This window comes from Penaeus japonicus, unplaced genomic scaffold (assembly GCF_977035675.1).
Source record: "Penaeus japonicus unplaced genomic scaffold, GWHDUDI00000001_assembly GWHDUDI00000011, whole genome shotgun sequence".
Lineage (NCBI taxonomy): Eukaryota > Metazoa > Arthropoda > Malacostraca > Decapoda > Penaeidae > Penaeus > Penaeus japonicus.
In genome coordinates this window covers 25006058-25016057 of record NW_028234413.1, presented here as the reverse complement: position 1 = coordinate 25016057, position 10000 = coordinate 25006058, and the positions used below count along the sequence as shown (strand labels likewise).

Here is a 10000-nt window from a genome sequence, read left to right as displayed (position 1 = left end):
GAGAGAGAGGGGAGGGAGGGAGGGAGGACAGGAGGGAGGGAGAGATTGAGGGAGAGATTGAGGGAAAGAGAGAGAAGAAAGAGAAAGAGAGAAATAAAGAGAGAAATTGACAGAGAGAGAGAGAGAGAGAGAGAGAGAGAGAGAGAGAGAGAGAGAGAGAGAGAGAGAGAGAGAGAGAGAGAGAGAGAGAGAGAGAGAAGAGAGAGATGCGAGAGGGAGAAGGAGAGATAGGGAGAGAGGAGGGAGAGGGAGAGGGAGAGGGAGAGGGAGGGTGGGAGGGAGAGAGAGAGGGAGAGAGACCAGGGAGAAACTACATCGAGAGAGAGGGAGGCGGGAGAGAAAGATGGAAGAGATAGGGAGAGAAGAGGGAGAGAGAGAGAGAGAGAGAGGGAGACGGGTGGAGAGAGAGAGAGAGAGAGAAGAGAGAGAGAGAGGAGACGAGATGAAAGAGGAGAGGGGGGATGAGAGAGAGAGGAGAGGAGAGAGAGAGAGAGAGAGCGAGGAGAGGAGAGAGGAGGGGGAGAGAGCGAGGAGAAGAGGAGAGAGGCAGAGAAGAGGAGAGTAGAGGAGCGAGCGGAGGAGAGAGAGAGAGGGGAGAGGAGGGAGCGAGGAGAAGAAGAGGGAGTGTGGTGAGAGTAGGAAGGAGAGGATGAGGGAGAGGGAGGAGGTGAGAGAGGAGAGAGAGAGAGAGAGAGAGAGATGAGAGAGAGGGGGAAGCGAGGGAGAGAGAGAGAGAGTGAGAGAGAGAGAGAGAGAGGAAGAGAGAGAGAGAGAGAGAGCGTGAGGAGGAGAGAAGCAGAGTAGAGAGAGAGAGAGAGAGATAGAGAGAGCAGGAGATAGATATTAGAATAGAGAGAGTGTTTTGGTGTAGAGAGGAGGGGACGGGAGATGAGGGAGGAAAGGAAAAGAAAGGGAGGGATATAAATATAGAGTAGAGAGGGAGAGGGAAGGAGAGGGAGGAGAGGAGATAGGAGAGGAAGAGGGGAAAAAGGGAGGTGAAAGAAGGAGTGGGACGTGAGAGGAGGCCACCCAGAGGGAGGGGGACGGGGAGTAAGGGGTAGGGGGAGGGGGAGAGGGGGATGATAGTGGAGGGAGGGGGAGGGGCGAGGAGGAAAGAGATGGAGAGAGGCGGGAGGGGGAGAGGGAGATGGAGATGGGGGAGGTAGAGGGAGAGAGGGGTGATATGAGAGGGGGATATGATTGGGGGAGGGCATCAAAGGAGAGAGGCAATGAGAGAGGAATGAATGAGAGGAAAAAAAAGAGGGAAATGAGGGAGAAAGTGGAAAATAGCAGGAGAGGGAGAAGAAGTAGAAGTGGAGTAGAAAGAGAAGAAGAGGAAGAGAGAGAGAGAGAGAGAGAGAGACGGTGGACGGAGGGGAGGAGGAGAAGGAGAGAGATAGAGATTGAGAGAGAGGAGGAGAGTGGGAGGAGGAGAGAGAGAGAGAGAGAGAGAGAGAGAGAGAGAGAGAGAGAGAGAGAGATGGAGGGAGGGATAGAGAGAGACAGGGACAGGGATAAGGAAAGGATGAGTGAGACAGAAAAAGGAGGAAAAGTTATTGACTAATGAAATATCCAATATTTTTCTTCAGCATGAAATTTCATGGACTGAAGAGGATAAATAATAAAAATACTGAATTACCAGCTGGTCACCTTCAATGTTACTTCAATGTTTCAAATCTACTTTCATTCGTCATTCTCAGCTTTGACATCTGGGTTTCTTTAGTGCCACCTTCACACTTACCCTATTTGAACACATATGAAAGCCATTTAATAATGGATACAGTAATAAGATATATAAAAAGAATTTACAAACTGTTCAAAGAGACCTTTGTTATCATCAAGAAGCTAAAATAATTCTTATGCTGCCAAAATTCCTCTGCATTTGGCATAGAACTTTTTTCAGCAAAGTTTGATATGGTCTTTAATATTCAGTAATCAATGACTAATTATAGTAATAACAACAATAATGATCATTACCATCATAACAACAGCAATAGCAATAATGATAATAAAAGACAAAAATCTGAGGTAATACAATAAAAATAACCAAAATTTGAGGTCAGACTCTAATGTGTTTGATAATCATTCTCTATCTTAAAGGAAACTCCACATCTAATACATCTATTCTAACACAAAATATGTTTCTTCGCAAACCAAATGCTCCTTAAAAACAATGAACCCCCTAATTTGCTAAAATCAAGCATTCTGGAGAAGTAAAAACATGAGAGCTTGATGTCTACTGGCATTGCTTAAAAAATAAAATAAAGAAAAAAAAAATCCTGACATAGCAACCCTATTTATATCTTTCCCATCCTATTGGAAACTCAAAATTTTCCTACTTGGCCTAATAATATATGTAAGAGTAGTAATATAAATGATATATAATACTAACACTAATAATAATAATAATAATAATAATAATAATAATAATAATAATAAAAATATCAATAATAATAATGAAACATAAAGCAATAATGACCGCAACATCAGCAATTATGATGACAATGACAGATATCAGAATCAAAAACAGTAATAATAAAAATAATAACAATAACAATAACAATAATAGTAATAATAATAATAATAATAATAATAATAATAATAATAATAACAACAATAGTAATAATAATAATAATAGCAATAATAGTATTAATAATAATAACAATAATAATAATAACAATAATAATAATAATAGCAATTTTATCAACAACAACAGTAAACAATAATATTAACATAAAAACCAATAATAATGGTAAATATTATCATTAGTATCATTATTCTTCTGGTAATAATAAAAATATAAATAAAGACAATGATAATGGCAGTAACATCTGGCATGAAACAGCATATACTTTTTGTAGCTACTTAGTCTACTGTGCTCCCAAATCTATAATAATAATATCATTAACAATAATTATAATAATAATAATTGTAGTTTTAACAATAATGATGATGATGATGATCATATTAACAAAAAAACTGATAATGGTAATAATAATAACAATAATGATAATGGTAATAATAATAACAATAATGATCATGGTAATAATAATACCAATAATGATAATGGTAATAATAATACCAATAATGATATTGGTAATAATAATAATGATGATGAAGATAATAATAATGATAATAATGATAATAGAATAATAAAAACAACAACAATAATAATAACAATAATAATAATTGATGATGATAATGGTGGTGGTGCTGGTGGTACTACTGATAATAATAATAATGATAATAAAAATAATAACAATAATAAAAATGACTGATGATGATGATGATAACAATAATAGCACTTATAATAATGACATTAATAATGACAATAACAGTAATCAATATCAATAAAATTATTGATAATGATGATGGTGATGATGACAATGATAATAATAGTATTAGTATTGGTAATAGCAATAGTGTTGGTAATAGTAACAATAATAATAATAATAATAATAATAATAATAATAATAAGAATAAGAATTGTAACTATAACCTAATGATAATGATAATGATGATAATAATGATGATAAAAATAACAATTATATTAATAATGATGATAATAATAATAATAATAATAATAATAATAATAATAATAATAATAATGAAAATAACAATAACAATGATAATGATTGATATCATCATGATTAGAACAGTAATACTAATTGTAATATTTGTGGTGAGGGTGTAAAGGTGAAGGTGAAGGTGATGAAGGTAAAGGTGAAAGTAAAGAGGATTAATAATAATAAAGGTATAAAACAAAAACACTGACAACATTAACAATGATAATAATAACAGGATTAATAACAATAAAGCCACTATATCCACAATACAATATAAAGCATTATCCAGTTTTATCCCACTATGCAAGCCACTATTGACAACCAATAGAGAGGAAAGGAAATAAAATCATGGATGAATAATTACCTGTATTTCAAAAACTGATAAAGAGTATCTAGGAGTAAATACTAAATATTATTAATTAACAGCATCACAGGTTACTTTGATGGTGAGTCCAAATAAATCATGGAATTAAGACTTTCCTATCATACTGAAGAGTATATTCCTCCCACATATCCTACTAATACTGTAAGCATTCAAAGCAATAGTCTATGTTGAAAATATCTTCAATTTGTCATTGTGATATGCACTTTGATGTAAAGCTCATATATATGTTTAATTTAAGATGCATAGTGGGAGTCTGTCTCTGTTTCTGTCTGTCTGTCTGTTTGGTTGTCTTTCTATATTCAATTGACAAGAAAACATCCAATCTATTTATATTAATAACTGCAGAAATCAAAAGGTAAAAAAAAAAAAAATCAACATTGAAAAAAAGAGTGTGAATTACAAGTTGACTATACCAAATTATCATCATAGCACTTGAGGATACACCCAGTACTTTACACAAAACCCTTAGGATTTAAAAAATACAACAAAACTCTAACACATATCTGTTTAGTCCTTAAATAGACTATTTTACTGGATCTTACTCATATAATAATTCAAAACGGCATCTAACACAGAGCACTTTTTCATTATTATTGGGAAACTTAAGTCTGACCTTATCTAAGAATATAACATCAGAATACTACATTCTCAAATTTTCTGCACTTACAGCAATAGAATAAACAGCTTTTCACTTTCATTAAATATAAATATGAAGTGACTCACTTCGAAACTTGGCTGAAAACTTCTATGAATCCTACTACCTCTAATAAGTCTTTCCACTAGCACACCTTCACCAGAAGCATGGTAAATAGCATCCTTCTTTAAAAGGTTATGAATCTCCCTTACAAAAATACTCACAAATTCTCACATTCACATACTTGCAGTTACTCATAGATACTCATAAATACACAGATAACCAAAGATACACTCAGATACTAATTCACAGATCCGAACTGGTTCAGCTAGATACTCGCAGATACACACACTCAGATTTTCACAGATACACTCAGATACTCGAAATTACTAACGCCTAGATACTCACACAAATTATTATATGTGAATCCCCGACAACCTGTTGATTAGAGGATTCAATAAGCACTTGCCCCTCGAACCATCCTCTTAAATCGCTACCAAATCCCGATTATCGACCAATCCAAGGCGGAAAACAGTACCAGATTCACTCCAAACAACATAACATTCACACGCTCGACGGTCACAGAGTATCAACAAGCGCGAGAGAGCGAAATAAGTTCATATTCGGGTTCAGTGTCACTTTTCACTTCTCCCACTCCACTCCATCAAGGTAGACTGGCGAAAGTGGTCGAGAACACTCTCGGCCAGGTGCCTCGACTCCTGCGGCGGAAGTTCTCATCGGTTCTGAATAAAAATGGCCTAGAGGAAAAGCTGATTTTTTTCAGCCGAAGTGATTAATCTATTATAATTCATGAATGACATCCCATAAACCGAGAATAGTTGCAAATTATATTATTTTAGTTTTGATAAGCCAATTATTCAGCTCCATTACTCTCGGCCGCCGCACTATAAACACTAAAGATATACACTTTCGATTCTCATAATAGAGATTAAATCCTATGTAGTAAGTCTCCGCACCCACGCCGCGCGCCGGAAAAGAGATTCCGATCTCATGATAACGACAACGATCCACCATTCTTGTTCCTTATAGAGGTTTGTTGTTGTCAGTGCTGTGAGAAAAGACGAGTGTGTACGGACATGTCGTGAATTAATGAATTTTACAGCTTTTCTGAAGTGGATGAAGCTTTATTGAAATCGTTGGCGAAATCATTAAATGGTAAGGCGGTGGCACATATAAACCTAAGACCATAGTATGCCCTCAGAGAGTGTTTGGGGGAAGTTTAGTTTGGAATCTGTTGCGGAGCGAAGTAAAGAAACACATTTGTGATATGATTCATAATATTTGAACATATATAACGTTCTACTTTTGGTAAGAAAAAAATAATTATATAACTACAATACTTTTATTTGTTATTCGACCATTATGTGCTAATAGCAATATATAAGCAAAGTTTGTTTCAGCAGATGTTGGGGGTAATGAACTGAAGATTTTGAAAATTTTGTAAAGTATACAATAGGATTTGGTTAACCTTAGTAAAATGCCTTCAAGGTCTTACTTCTTTGTTTCTGTTTTTCTTTGTTGCTGTTCATATATGGCAAAGACTTTTCCTTTGTTTCCAAATAAGTGCATATCAGGTATAATAGAAACTCATTAGATGATTGTTAATTACTGCAGTATGAAGGTAAAAGGCCCTGATATTCTTTGTGCCTTTCCTTACTATTGGGGCCCAGATTGTGGAGTATAGGGAGGGGAATCACTAAATTCACTATATATAAGTAGTAGAACGCAAAGGAAATCTATGGGCACCACTTTTGTGGTAAAAGTACACAATTTTGTAGACTACTTATGCCCCAAAAACAGCACATTGAAAATTCCTGGCAAAAATTTCATGGTGTCACATTGATATTGACAGGCATTTTAAAAAGTACCTTGAATGTGTGTGGCTGTCACTGGAGGGCTAATTTTCCCTTACTCTTAGTTTACATACTTTTGTGTACTTTCTTCAAATATGTATAGATTAGCATGTGTAGGCTACATGAAAATGTCTCATTAGCTATTTAATCTGCACTTTCTATAAGCATCAGCTGGAGACCTTTAGTATGAGTGTTGCAAAAACTGTCTTTGTTCTTTTAACAGTGTGAAATAATGCCACTAGTGTGATATTATAGTACTTCCTAAATTATTATCAAGGACATGGTAAAGATAATATCATTAAATCTCATTTGTTTCATTGTGTACATTCCCTAGTCTGGGGTTCCACTAGACTTGACTTTGGAACGAGATTCAAGTCAGGGATTATTGCTATTTTGATTAGGCCAAGGTGCACTATATAAAGAACTAGGGGTGCATCTATTATTTTATAGACAATAAAAATCTATAGTCTAGGACAGTCTTAAAAATTTAACTAATTTAACCCATTGGAGTCGGTTGACGTGATGACACGTATTGTGTTTTTTGCGTCAGACGCCCGGGACGAACTATGAGGGCAAGCCGCGCACTCGGGTTGAGCAAGTGGGCAGCCCAGGCTTGTGGCTTGTGTGTCCGAGAATCTCAAGGCGTTAGGCTTATGCGTTTGAGAACCCCGGTATTGTGACTATGCAAAGCCGGAACGGCTCCGGCATGAATGGGTTAAGTTGTCAGACTATAGGCCTAATATCTATATGTCATATTAAGTTGCAAGTGGATTTAAAAAGAACACAGGTAGTAGAATAATGAGAAAAAAATCAGATATTGAGTCACTTGGTTATTTTCTAAACAATATGGCAGAAAATTGGTTGAGATACACCCATTCATTACAAAGCAACTTGAATCTTGAAGTGATCTGTAATGGAAGACATATGATCTGAAGTCCAACCAGATAGTAGTGCAGTGTCAAGCAATAACTATGGCCTCCATGCCTTTGCAGGTTTGGAAAAAGCCAAGGAACTTTCACCATGTATATTCTAGGAAAATAAAATCTGTACTGGTCCCTGGCTTGACAATAAATTTCCAAAAGGAGGGTTACAAGGTATATTTTTCCATATTATATATGGTGATGGTTTGTAGGCCCTTTCCGAAGTGCCATCAAGCAAAGAGGCCCCACCAATTGGTGGTGGGTTTCATCTTATATATACCTTGAAGTTGATGACATTACCAGGTATATATTTAAAACAACAACAACAATAATTATTATTGTTACCAAAGAAACTGCATCCTTCAAGTCCCTATTACTCAATAACCCAAATAACCTCACAGGAATTTTCACTTAACCAATTGCAACGGGGTGATTACTTGCTTAATGCTACTCCTGCCATGAAGATAAGAAGCACACACTGCCTCAACGTGCGAGATCTCTGCCGGCGTGCTAATGTGCTACACCTCTCCTGATTTTACAGGATGCTGAGAGACGTTTCTACCCTTTTTTTACATTTTTTTGGCAAATTAAGAACAAATTTGTCTATACAAATGAACTGCAATGATTATATACATATATAACAATGTAAAACATGTAGTTAGAGGAAGAGATCATCATGTGATAGGACATTATCTAGCTGCAGCGAAATATTCCCATGACATGATAATACGTCATCTGGCACAAATAAGTTAAACTTAAACTTAACCCATATATTATTCAATAGCTTACCCCCCCCCCCCCCCCATGGAACTGCAAATAGAGACTGAACTCCTCCAAGATGGAGCAGATCTTAAGGTGTTCATTCTGAGCATCTTAATCCATTAACGACAGGACTATTTTGGCTCTAAATGGTCAAAATGGGTTCTCGCCCGCACTGGCCGCGGCAGAGACCTGTACGCTCGATCACCCGGCGCGCCAGCCAGGAGGATAGCCACGATGAAATATCTCGTCCCCAGTGTCTGACCCTGGAACCATTTGATGTGGTATATTATCACCCGTCGTTAACGGGTTAAGATATAAGTGTTTCCAATTATTATCTAGGCCTATTGTTTGATACGTGAGTCTATTTGGAAAAATGCTGTTCAAAATTGATCTTTTCATAGCTGATCTTTCACGTATGCAAATGAAGTCATATAGTATCCAAATGACACTGCTCTTTAGTCTCTGTAGAGGTGAAGGTAATAGTGGAAATTGTAAATTAACTCATTGCCAACTGATGATGTTAGACCACATCATTGGAATTTATTCCACACAACAAATGACGTCCTATCATGTAATGAAGTTTCGCCATATACACACATTGTGCATTGTTCCAGTTATATATATATATATATATATATATATATATATATATATATATATATATATATATATATATATATATATATATATATATATACACATACATTAAAGCTCCGTTTGTATATACACATTTTTCTTGAAATTTTCAGTATAAAAATACAAAACCTCTTTTTGTCCCCCTTTAGAATGTAGTGGGTCACAATCACTATTAGCAGTTTACTGCAGCCTTGGGCCTTGGGAAATCACATGACAGAAATTTATGTGCTCCTACTACATAGCAAGCTGGAACAATAAGGCAAATGACCATCCCCTTGTGATTGACTTAAATGACCCAATATCAGTGTTCGGTTGCTTGGTCCACAAACATGTGCAATGACATGTGCTATAATACTATGATTTTCACACAACTCTCCTTTTCATTTTGGAACACCAAGTAACGTCATGAACAGTCACTGCTTCTTAGACTAGTTTCCTCTTGCACAAATCCAGTCTTATGCAAATAATTGTAAAGACATTCCCTTTATTTTGTTATTAATGTTTTTTGTTCATCATCTCGTGTCAGCTAATCTGACAGTTTGCACAAGGCTGTGAGCATGACAGTGTTACTTACATTCAATATATAACCTAGCAAATTGTAACATACAGCAGAAGTAATCAGTACAGTACTCCCAAAAACATGCTACCTAGTTGACCATTTTTAAATGTATTTTTAAAATTAGAGTCACATTTGTGAAGAATGGAAATAATCATGTTTTGATTGATCTCCCACTGTACCCCTAGGTCGTGACCATGGTAAATTGTTACCAAAAATGTTTCCGTTACTCATTAATGGATGGGTGTTTAAATGTTTGATAATATTGTAGAATAAAAGTGATTAATATCTTTGAATTATGAAAGCAGTAAGGCTGCTTATGTGTAAGATTCTTAAGCTCTCCTTTTATTTCTGTAACAAATATTCATAATATTGGTTTATATATAGCATACTTATAGCTGAATTAGTGTCATTAGATGTATTTTAAAGGGGGAGAGGGTTACCAGTCAATAAAGTATGTTTTTTTTTAAACAAAGTAAACACAAAACCATCAATAAAAGAATTACATTTTACCACTAGCTCTAATTCTTTGGCACTTTGGTAAAGGATGCTATGCAGCTTAGTTATCTAGTAGTTTAGATGGCAGTATAGATCTTCTACCATCTAGAAATCATTAAACTAGTAGTTAGTCGAACATTTATGCTTTTTATTAATGATTTTATTATTT

At 35.6% G+C, this 10000-nt stretch overlaps 2 protein-coding genes across 3 annotated transcripts in view; one reads left to right on the top strand and one right to left on the bottom strand.

Annotated features, from left to right (window-relative positions):
* The window catches only part of LOC122249350 (uncharacterized), a 30955-nt gene that overhangs the window by 4988 nt on the left and 15967 nt on the right, over window positions 1-10000 (bottom strand). The window lies entirely within an intron of this gene.
* MED7 (mediator complex subunit 7) overlaps window positions 5606-10000 on the top strand; it is a 13595-nt gene continuing 9200 nt past the window's right edge. The window contains exon 1 of one of the 2 annotated variants that reach the window (XM_043010118.2): window positions 5606-5761. The gene's annotated coding sequence lies outside the window, so the exon portion shown is untranslated. Of the gene's footprint in view, window positions 5762-8946; window positions 9037-10000 lie in introns of those variants that run through there. The other variant, XM_086541768.1, reaches the window with a different exon arrangement.